Raw genomic sequence first — 11,091 nt, 5'->3', positions numbered from 1 at the left:
ACCTCAAAAGGAGTCTCCTCTCTCTGTGTCTCTCTTTCACACACACACACATCTACCAACTTTCTTCTCCAGTAGAAGAAGCCGTTCAGACCTTCAAGTGAGAAGTTTTGTGTTTTCATTCTGTCCTAAATGGGAAGAACACATCTTTAAAACTTCCATATTAAAATCTGGTTGCAGCAGGTGCAGTGTTTAAAAGTTCTAGAGCCCTTTCGCTGCTCTTCGGTACAGCGTGATGACAGGAAGGGCATTTACAAAACAGCCCAAAGGAAAAGCTGACATAGCTCTTTAGATTGTATCTCATTCTTCTTTCTCTTTTCTGTACAGCCTTTCTTTTATGCCACAGTTGAATCCCTAAATACTCCACTGCTTTGCACTGTTAGGTCACCTCTTAGGTTAGCCAGAGAGAGCCTGAGAAAAGTTCCACAGGAGAGATGCACTATTGAACGGAATCCAATCTCTCCCAATAGATTTGCATCACTAACATAAATGTATGAATGTAGATTATATCTCTGTAATGAGGCCTGAATCATTCTCAGTTACTTCAAAGGACTGAAATTCTACCTTCCTTTTTTAGCAGCAATAATCAGGTCTTAATGGATTCCTTTATTAATTGTTTCTCTGCAGCGATTGAAAAGGACAGTACAAGCTTCAGATTAGAATGGTTCCTACTAATTCTAAAAGGCTGTTTTTTCTCTTTTTTTTCCAACCTCTGGAAGGCATGCTTTATTTCTATGTCCTACACAGATCGAGTCACGTTAGGCTAAATCTTTATTGGGGAAAATAGATGTGGCCTTTTGTTAAACATAATGTCTTGAGACATTTTTGAGGCTTTAAAAAGCAAAACTACGGCAGCAGCCGTTGAAGAATCCTAAAACGTGGTTATTTAACCTCAGAGAAGCAGTTTGTGTATTTGCTTCCAGATCCTTCCGTAGCTACTGTGTTGAAGCCGTTTACGTTTTCAGTGTGTATGTGCTGGACTGTGGGCTGCCCGGCACTGTCTGTGGTTCACTTGCAAGACGTGTGTTCCACTACATGTGATGTTGTTGGCAGTGTCACTAAGCTGCTTCACAGAATACCAAGTCAGGTCAGAGGTCAGCCCGGCTATTCTACAACGTAGACACGCGCAGGCCTCATTTTTAACGTCTGCAGTGCAGCCCTTACGAGTGTGTGCTCCAGCCCATTTTTCCTTTTGGGTGCAGAAGATGTCAGTTTTCAGGTGGTGTTGGGGCTTGTGATCGTCCCAGGATGCAGCTGGAGAGGATGCGAATCGTCATGATATTTGGGGCAAATAAAATAGTGGTGTCTTATTTGTTTTTAACGAGGGGTTTCTGGTGAAAGGAAAAGACGTCTTACCTTGTGGAGAGCAGGGTAATACTGCGGGGCCAGCAGGACTCTTAGCAGTAACTGAATCTAACTCACTCATTTTACAGGTGAAAGAACGGCTGACGCCCAGGTCCCTCAGTGGTACGACAGAGTCTGGAGCTCAGGTGCTGGGTTATGGGCTGTTGTCCTAAATTTTTGGTAACACCTGTCTTGCCTGTTTTCTCTTTTCCCCTCTCCTCTCCTCTTCTTCTTATCATTGACCACTCATCACTCTAATGTCTGAGATGCCAGCAGGGAAGTGATAAGAAGGGTTAGGAGATTTTACTTACGGAAAACCAATATTTCTTTGTTACAGTAGATTAGCCAGAGAAAAGTAATAAAATAGTTTCATGTTGAATTATTAATTACCAGTTGACTAGCCAAATATTGATATATACTTGGGAATATATCTATATATATCTACATATATATATTTGGCAAAGGGAGCTATTTTATCAAAACCTATGAACACAATTGGAAAGCAATGTATATATGTATTTCCAGAATAGTCAAGGATTTTTTAAAATGTATAATCTGAATTTATAAGTTATCCTCCAGAAAATTTATGGCATCTTCTAGAAAAGTAGATTTATAATTTGATTCTGCTTTCTGTACTCTACTCTTAAGTTTCCATACAGCAGTATGATATTTCAAAGCATAGGTATTGGCTTAAACATTTTTTTTCAAAGTTTGAAGCTAATGTAATGTAAATTTCCTATTACCTAGCTTTCAAACAGACCTAATGATCTCTTATTGAGAAGGAAAAAATGCCCAAGATGGTGAAAAGGATCTTTTAGAAGGAAAATATATTCTATATAAGGATGTTAAAATCATATAATAAATCACCAAAAATTTCTGGAAACTGAACTCTCCATCTTGGCACCAAACACAACAAACGTATTTCCACCAAGCTGCTGTTTGTCTCCTCCCAGCTGGTGGTAAACAGAACCTTCCCTGGACAAAGCTGTGAGGTCCCGAAGAGCTCTGTTTGTTTTCTGTGCTCTCAGCTGTTCCTCTGTTGAGCTGTGCCTCCTTTCGCTTCAGGCTCTCTAGGTTTCTTCGTCCTGCGTCCTAGGTCAACATTTTAAACGTTTGGATGTCAGTCCTTTATGTTTGTGAGTTAATTGGCAGGTCCTAGTGTTTTCTTTAAACTTCCAATGTTTTATAACAACAAGCATTTATAGTATCTTCATTTCTTCATTCATTCACTGATTGACTCTCATTCAACTGATGTTTATTGATACCTATTGTGTGCCCGCTGCAGGATTTCACCACTAAATTAGACAGAGCAGCTTACCTTGTGCAGAGCATAACAGAAAGAATGAACGAAGGGACAGATGAGTGATTTTAGGCACTTTGCTATTGATGGACAGAGTTATCTTAGGACTCAGACAGCAGATGGAGAAATTGAGAAGAGCAAGAAGAGCCCCAGAAATTTCCTTCTGGTTGTTCTACTCCTTACAGGAAGAGCTGAAGGAAGCCCTGACCTCTGCTCTCCGGCTTCAGGAAAGAGCAAGTCTCACTCTTTGGTTGTGTTGTGGTCCTGGCACCATCCCTCACAGTTTCTCCCCCGCTCTGGGGATTTTGGCTGTGTCCTGTCTGCTGACTCAACCTGACTCAGTTTCCTTTCCTTCTATTCTCAGACTCCTGGGTGCATATTTTGTGCTCTCTAGCTCATTATTTTAATTATTTCCCAGTAAGAGTTCCCTAATCTATCTGCGGCCCTGTGTGCCTCCCGTTGAGAACATATGTATTATCTAATATAATTTAACCTAACATCTATTCTCCCTGTTTGACAAATTTTTCTCTGATAAATAGACTTCGACAAAGATTTGCTGAATTAGCATTCATAGAAATGTCATGATTTTGGAGGAATGCAATATTCGCCGTGCTGGTTTTCCTTGCCTTAGTCCCCAGATCCGTTTTCTGCCTGTCTCTGCTCTGCTCTGTCCTGACATCTGTGCATCACCAGTGCATCCCTTGGACGGACGAACTTGCAGTTGGTTTTGGCGGTGTGAGAACGGGATCTTCAGAAGATCAGACGCCTTCTGGGTGTTTCTTCCTCTCCTCCTTTTTGTTTCAGTGTCACTTTTCTGGTAGTGGCTGTGTCCCTCCAGATGCCCTCCTCCAGGGCTCCAGCTACAGCTGGAGCTCCTGCAATAGTGTCTCCTCCCTTTGCCCCTTAAGTGCAAGGAGTGGTAGGAGTTCCTCCCTGCTGCTGGTCTGCGTCATGCCTTGCTCATCCTTTTCACATACATGCATGTGGGAAACTAGTCATTTTGTTCAAGTCTCTTCACATGAATCAATCAGGGTAAATCTTGTGTCCTAGTCAGGACACCAGCTATGGTGTGGGTTTTGTGTGGAGGCAAAACTCCACAGGGGTGTGTAATTTAATACAGAGTAAATTGGGGAGCGCTTGCCTGATGTGCTGTGTTCCCTGAGCTGTACGAACGAGAACGACACGTCTCATTTGCCCTCAAGAAGTATAGAATCTAGTGTCGGGTTTTGATTGATTATTGCAGATGTTTTTTGATTTGGTGAATGATTTTGAAGTACAAAATTAAAGAGTAGAACATTTTGGTTACCAAATGTGCAATAGAATACTTTTACATAAATAACTTTAGAAAAGCAGTTCCGTAAAGTAGAAACTGTGTTCATAAATGATGTGTATTTGTGGAAAGCTGTAGTAAAAGCTCTGCATTAAAATTAACTTTCTTCTTTTTAGTTTGCTATGAAAATTTAAATGTTTCCTAATATAAATCTTTATTAATCTTTAAAATTCATTAATTTTTTGTGAGTAAATTTGTTGTACTGACTCACCTTTGCTTATAGTTTAGTAAAGAAAGGAAGGAAGGAAATTAATAGTATTATTTTCTGGCCTACTTCTTTCTATAAAGAAAGACAGTTCTTTAAGAATAGAGGTGTAGGCAGCCTTGAAATATACATTTGGGCATAAAAGCTGGATATGGTACCAAAACTCCCCAAATTAAATACATATACAGATAATTTTGTGGGCTGATCACTGTTTAGACAATTCCACAAATTTCACAGAAGTACAACTTCTTACAGAAATCAATATAGCCTAGAATTTATGGAGCTCAGATCAAGGATTTCTCTCTTATCCTCTTATCACCCTAAACAATGATAAAATTTTGAAATGTCATAGCTGGAAAAGATTTTAACTTCCTTAGTTCTTTATTTTACAGGTGAAAAAAGAAGAAGGAGAATTAAAGAAAAAAATAAAAAAGGCCTGGGAAGGTGAAGCAAGCTGTCCAGGATGCACTGATGAGCTGGTACGTATGCACTAAAATAGCAAATTGCAAGAATTTCAGCTTTCACAGATGTAATGGATGTCATATCCTTGCAAGAACAGCAGAGACACCTGCTGAAGCTGTGGGACAGGGAGGGAGAAGAGGAACATTTCAGAATCTCCAGGGCATTTAGCACGCTGTTTGGAGAATTCTCAGGGTTTATTCCAATGTGTGTCTTTAGAAGAGCATGTCTCTGTGGTTGAGAACACATGAGGTTACCCCTGAATTAAGAGAGCATCTACATAAACCCTAACTAAGGCACAGAGAGACTGCTCTCGGAATAACAGTTCAAAATATGTCATTTTAAAATTAATCAAGAATCCATAAGGGCTTCTTCTTGTCTATGCCATTCTGGCTTTTATATTCCTATGTCAGTTATCCGTGGAGGTTTGGATATTTTGGTTTGATATATTTAAATTTTATGGGCAGAGAGAAAAAGGACTTAGAAATACTTCTTTGGTTAACTTTGAGAAAGAAACATGATTTTGTCTTTAACCAAAGTTACACTCATTTGTGCGTGGATTAGGGTATGCTCTTCCTACTTTAAAGCATTCCATTTTCTGGATTTATGTGTTTATCTGGTATTGTTTTTACTGTTTTACCTACATTTGCCATGGTTAAAAATAGGGAAATATACATGAGAGAGATTTTAATCTCATATTTTCTGCAAGGAGAAACTAATTGTGGAAAATCACCTTACTCCCTCATTCCTGTCATTACACACACACACACGCCCACGCACATGCACGCACACACATACACACACACGCACACAGAGGCACACACACAGACACATGCACAGACATATACACACGCCCGCGCATGCACACGTGCACACACGCACACGTGCACACACAGACGCACACATGCACACACGTGCATACAGAGGCACACACAGACACATGCACAGACGTACACTTGCACACACACACTCACACATGCACGTGCACACACACGTGCACACGTGCACACACACCCCTTTAAGCACGTCTTGATAACTGTCCAGTTTTGTTTTGCATTATTGAAAAATAAAGCCTGTCAGATCATTTACATTTGATTGAAAAATAATTTTTTTAACTCCAATGCATGAATTACGAAGACGGCCAGTGGCTTATTTTCATTATTTTCTCTTTTATTCCAGTTTTATTGAGAAGTAATTGACATGCATCTCTGTGTGAATTTGAGATATACAGCATGATGATTTGATTTACATATATTGTGAAATGATTACCACAACAGGTTTAGTTAACATCCATCGTATCGTACAGATACAATAAAAAGAAAAGAAAAAGAAAAAAAAATTCTCTCTGGGATGAGAACGCCTAGGACCTACTCTCCTGTCATCTTTCCTGTGTACCATACAGTGTGAGCTAGTCACCGTGCTGTGCACTGAGACCCTAGGACTTCTTTATTTTGTAAAGAGCAGTTTATACCTTTTGATCACCTCCCTCCAAATACAGAAACAACTTTTTCACTAGCTGAATATTTACCTATAACAGATTATTGTTATCCATGCAAACTAGTACTGGATGCTGTCCGTTTTAGAAAGCAACTTCTAGACGGACAGAAATAAAACTAGTGAAAGAATGGCTTAGTGGAACAGAGAAAGTAGCCTGTTGTAATTGGAAGGCAACTATGAGTATGTGATTTATCAAAGAAAGTTAAATGTTACAGTAACAGAAACTGTAGACCAGCTATGAGTTCTTTGAGAAGTGGAAAGGAGTATCGACCTTAGAAGTGCGTGTTGAAGTCCAGGGAGGTGGAGAAACCTGCCCAAATGGCAGGATTCCCTGCACAACTGCCTCCTCTGCTTTGTTATTGATGTTGCAGCAATAACAGTGAAGAGAGCCTTTTCCCCTAACTTGGGGGCGATGCTTTCTGTGTCAGGTTGCCCTTTTTTCCCTTGGGGGCAGAGTCCTGACTCTTGAGCTAGTTTTGTGCCACAGTGAAAAATAATTTGGTTATCTTGCTTAGGAATTTAAGGCTGGATGGCTGCACATAGATTCTACATAATTAATGGAGAAAAACACTTCCAGGCTCCTTGAGGACCTTCCCAGTGAGCAACTGGAACTTCTTTTGGTGAGGGTTCTTAACACAGGACCCCAGTCTGACCACGAAAGACCTGACGCATGAGGCCAGATCATTTTTTCAGAGAACAAAGGGGGCCACGGGGGAACAAGTATCCCTACTGACTCATTGCTTAAGAGTTAGAATTTAAGTAACAAACTACTGCCCTTTTCAACGTTGCTTTTGTACTTTGAGTTTGTCAGTCCAATTTTTGTTAATGTACTTCTAAATTACATAAACTTTAAATTAGAACAAACATGGAAAACCTAAGGATAGGATCTCCCAATATCAAAATCCGAAATAAAATTGACTGTGATGTTAAAATTATAACTAAGCAAAGCCAGGGGAAAAAACTGACAAGTTTATCTTTTGGTAAATAAGGGAAATGAAATACAGACAGCAAGGAAGCCACATATTTGGTAAAGATAGAAACCTTGGATTTTTATTTTTAAATGAAGCAACTTTCAGATTTAGCAATATAAAGTATAATTAGTTTTGGTACATAAGCACGTTTTATGATAAACACTACCCTTTTAGGCCTACTGAAAATACACAAGGCTATATCCACATGACGGCAGATAAATGTTTTAAAAAGATATTAATTGTTGTATAAAGTTTTGGGAGCCAGTTTCATTTACATCACTTCTTGTCTTAAAAACATTTGCTTCTGTCATTTGGAAGGAATCCTTTTTTTCCTGTTTGAATTGTCTTTATTACTAAGTAAATTTTCCAAAGCCATTCCACTGAATGACTATCAGAGAAAACTGGAAATCTGTGCCTGATATTATGTTGGTAGATGGAGAAAGAAAAAGCTCTGGACCCTGCAGCTTCTATTAGGAAAGAGCAGATCTGGAAGTAAATTACTATTAAGAAGGGGTGAGGGGAGGGTGAAATGTTTTGTCACACAGGCTGTTCCCTGCGAGGGCCCGGTAATGGGAGATGGAGAGAGCCCAGCCACTCTGCTGGCGTGCACATGGCGGGGTGGGGCGGGGGGCCCTTATCCAGGTCCCTGCCTTTCATCAAAGCAGCTGCAGGACCAAGAGCCTGAGCCTCGGCACTTTCCTCTTAGGTGGAGAGACGTAGAGGAGGCCCTGACTTCAATTCTAAAGGTGCGTGAAGTTCTCGCGGACAGGGCTGGAAGCTCGGGTAGGAGCATGACGGGAAGGAGTGATTGCTCCTTTGGTGCACATTTTTTAAAAGCAAAACCACTTTGAGAAGCCTTACATAAATCATCACTCTTTTCTTGTAACATTTTACTTTCAGCGCTATTGTGTGGATATTATCAAAGTTAGTGAAAGTAACATGCTTTTGTTTTAAAAGGGTATATTCTTCTATAGAATGAGAAGGTAATGTATTTTAAACGGGGCAACATATGGAAATCAAATCAGTCTTCGCCTCAGCAGATGCTGTGTATGCCATGTGCTGTTGGATGTTATTCGGGGTTTATTTTCTGACAGAGGTGTATTTCCTGGAACTGTCTCTTATAGGAAAATATGCCATTTCTCAGCCTTCACTTTCGAGACTTTCCCATTGCTGGAGACCGCCCAGGTCTGTCCAGATGCACGTTAGGTGTAGAATGGCCAATGCTTATTAATCTGTATTTTAATTATCTCCCCTAATAGTATCTTCTGCAATGTTCATGTGGGGGGATGTTTGTCAGGCTTTTGTATATTATTGTATTTATGACATTATAATTATTATAATTATAATGATTACATTTACAGGTGAACTGGAAAAGAGGGAAGGGTGCTAGACCTGGAAGTTAGGAAATCTAGATTACATTTCTAGTTCTAACACTAATAATATTGAGGCCTAGGACTAATATCTAGGCAAAAGAGTGGATACCCTGTGGCTCTAAAATTCTCTAACACGGGAGACCCAGAATAATGAAGAGTGTATTTTACTAGTCCTGCATTATGGCACTAGTAGGAGCAGAGAGGTTTCACATTGAAAGTCTCATCTTGTCCCTTGGATGATTTGTGGAACCGTGGAATAATAGAATTGAATGCCCATTTACTATCTAACTCTATTTTCATTTTTCTCCCTGTAGTTGCAGAGGAGGAAACTGTGGTCCGGAAAGGGAAAATTGCTTGCCCGAGATTATCCAGCTAATTAGTGACAGAACCTGTAGAAACCGTGTGCCCCAACTTTCTGATATTTTTTTCTCTATACACATCTTTTGAGGCAAATGGAATATAAAATTGTTGTGTTTCGAAAGATAGCAAGTAATAAAGTGAGAAATACAGTGAGTAAATGCACATGAGATAAAGGGGAGCTCTAAGTAGAGTTCTTAAAGATTCTTATGCAAGTGACTATGAAAAGACTTTGGCATAAATCTAGCTGCTTAGGATGGGAAGGGGTTGGAAGTCAAGTCCATGGGACTTGATTAAAGATGAGAAATCAAGAGTAACCACAGGTGACCCTGATGGGAGAAAACAATTCTATTTGATTACTTATGTATAATTATATTTTATAGTCCTCAGTGACACCGAAATAATCTCCAGTGGAAAGTTCTCAGCCAATAGAAATTAATTGAGAAGAAATTATCAACAAGCTACACGAATGAGGAGAAAAATGATCTCATCTTTCATGGATGATTTCTAGGAATTTACCCCAAGAAAATAACCCTTAGCCTTCCATTGCATCTGTGGAAAGATGACCAGTTTTAATGTCTGTCTTACTCTTGAACCAACTGGACTTCAGTCTTGTGTGTTTTGGTCCTGTCTTCTCTAGGATACTTCTTTAAACACAGAAGTTTGCTTTTATCATCACTTTGTGGTTTTTGTTTTCAATAAGACTTTTGTTTTGCTTTTTTTTTTTTTTTTTGAGAAAATTTAGACTTTTTATAAACTCTTGGTCTGATGATTTCTGTGTATCCATATATTTTCTCAATACGGTTATATACTACTCTGTATACGTCCCCCTTAGAACGCTTTCCTTATTTCTTATATATCCACGCTTAGGGGATTCATACGTTGAATTCTTAATCAACGCTAATCTCACTCCCACTGAAGTGGCTCTTCAGTTAGCTGGAAATAAAATTGATTTTCACTTTATGAATTTCCCGATCCCATTTTCATACAATTACCCGGGAGTTACTTTTAACAGCACCACATTGCACACTTCTGGGGCCATCCTCCCTGTGTCAGTCTGTGTGAAAAGTGTCTCCTAATGTTTTGCAAGCATTTGCAATGCCGAGATTTCTGTGGCAGACGCTACTGGCTGCCTGTGCTAGAACTGTTGCCAGGTTTTCTCTTTGTGACATAGTTGCTAATCTATTTGGTAAATCCATCCTCCTCCTCAGGGGCACGTAAGTCACTGAATCAGACATAACATCCCCTTATTTTTGTTGATGGTTGGTTTCAGGAGGAGCATGTGACAAGTGATGGCATAAGGGAAGACTTCTGGCAACCTCACTTACACATAAAGAGATGCCTTTTTTCTGAGGCCAGCCATTGTCATATGCAGATGAGGTCTCTGGAGCAATGGCGATTTGTGTCTATGAAGGGAGGTGTAGACTACAGTGAGCCGCCATCCGATGGAAACTCTGGTGGAAAACCACAGGCTTTCTGGCCTGAAACACCACAATACAGAGTGAAGACCTTAACCATTGGAAAGTCAGGGGCAGTTCTGGAAAGTGAAGAGCCGGAGAGTGGTAGTCCCAAGTTTTCCATCTAAGCTCTACATAATTCGTTGGCTAACCACTGAAACGAGCATGTGTGGAACAGACACTAGCTAAGGACAGACTAACTGAGCTGAGATTTGAGCTACTGACGGATTTGTGCTTTGAATCCAATCAGATTAATTAGTCAGAGGAATATAATAGAATCCACAGCATATCATTTCCCATGTCCAGTATATAACTGAAGATCATGCAACGTATGAAAAGTCAGGAAAATGTGACCCTTTCTCAAGAGAAAGGACAATGGGCAGATACCAATACCAAGATAACCCAAATGTTGAAATTAGCGTAGATGGACTTTGAGGAGTTACTCAATGAGGCAAATTAAGGTAAAGAAAAATATGTTCACAGGGACTAAAAAGGTAAGAAATCAAAGCAAAGAGATAAAAACATTCGGTAGAAAAAACAAATAGAAATTCTGGGGCTGAAAAATGCAACATCCTCCATAAAAATGTCACTTAATAATAGAATGGATATTTCAAGGAAAATAATCAGTGAGACTGAACTAGGTCAATGGCAATTATCTAAAGAATATAGAGAAAAAGATTTTAAAAACATAAAAGAGATTTTGGGGCTTATAGATAATATTATTAGTTCTAATAAATGTGTAATTGGTATCCCTAAGGAGACAAAGGAGAAAATATGGCAGGAAGAAGGAGGAGGTGGAGG

The 11,091-nt window shown here is 39.6% G+C and overlaps 1 long non-coding RNA gene across 1 annotated transcript; it reads left to right on the top strand.

Annotated features, from left to right (window-relative positions):
• The first annotated feature begins 1,331 nt into the window (after window positions 1–1,331).
• Window positions 1,332–9,529, top strand: LOC130841650 (uncharacterized). The gene is made up of 4 exons (XR_009050255.1): window positions 1,332–1,487; window positions 4,569–4,655; window positions 7,810–7,849; window positions 9,217–9,529. It is a non-coding gene; the product is annotated as an uncharacterized LOC130841650 (long non-coding RNA).
• The last annotated feature ends 1,562 nt before the right edge of the window (window positions 9,530–11,091 follow it).

This window comes from Hippopotamus amphibius, chromosome 1 (assembly GCF_030028045.1).
Source record: "Hippopotamus amphibius kiboko isolate mHipAmp2 chromosome 1, mHipAmp2.hap2, whole genome shotgun sequence".
In the NCBI taxonomy this organism is placed as follows: domain Eukaryota; kingdom Metazoa; phylum Chordata; class Mammalia; order Artiodactyla; family Hippopotamidae; genus Hippopotamus; species Hippopotamus amphibius.
Note: the sequence above shows the minus strand (reverse complement) of the source record. Positions and strands in the feature narration are given on the sequence as shown.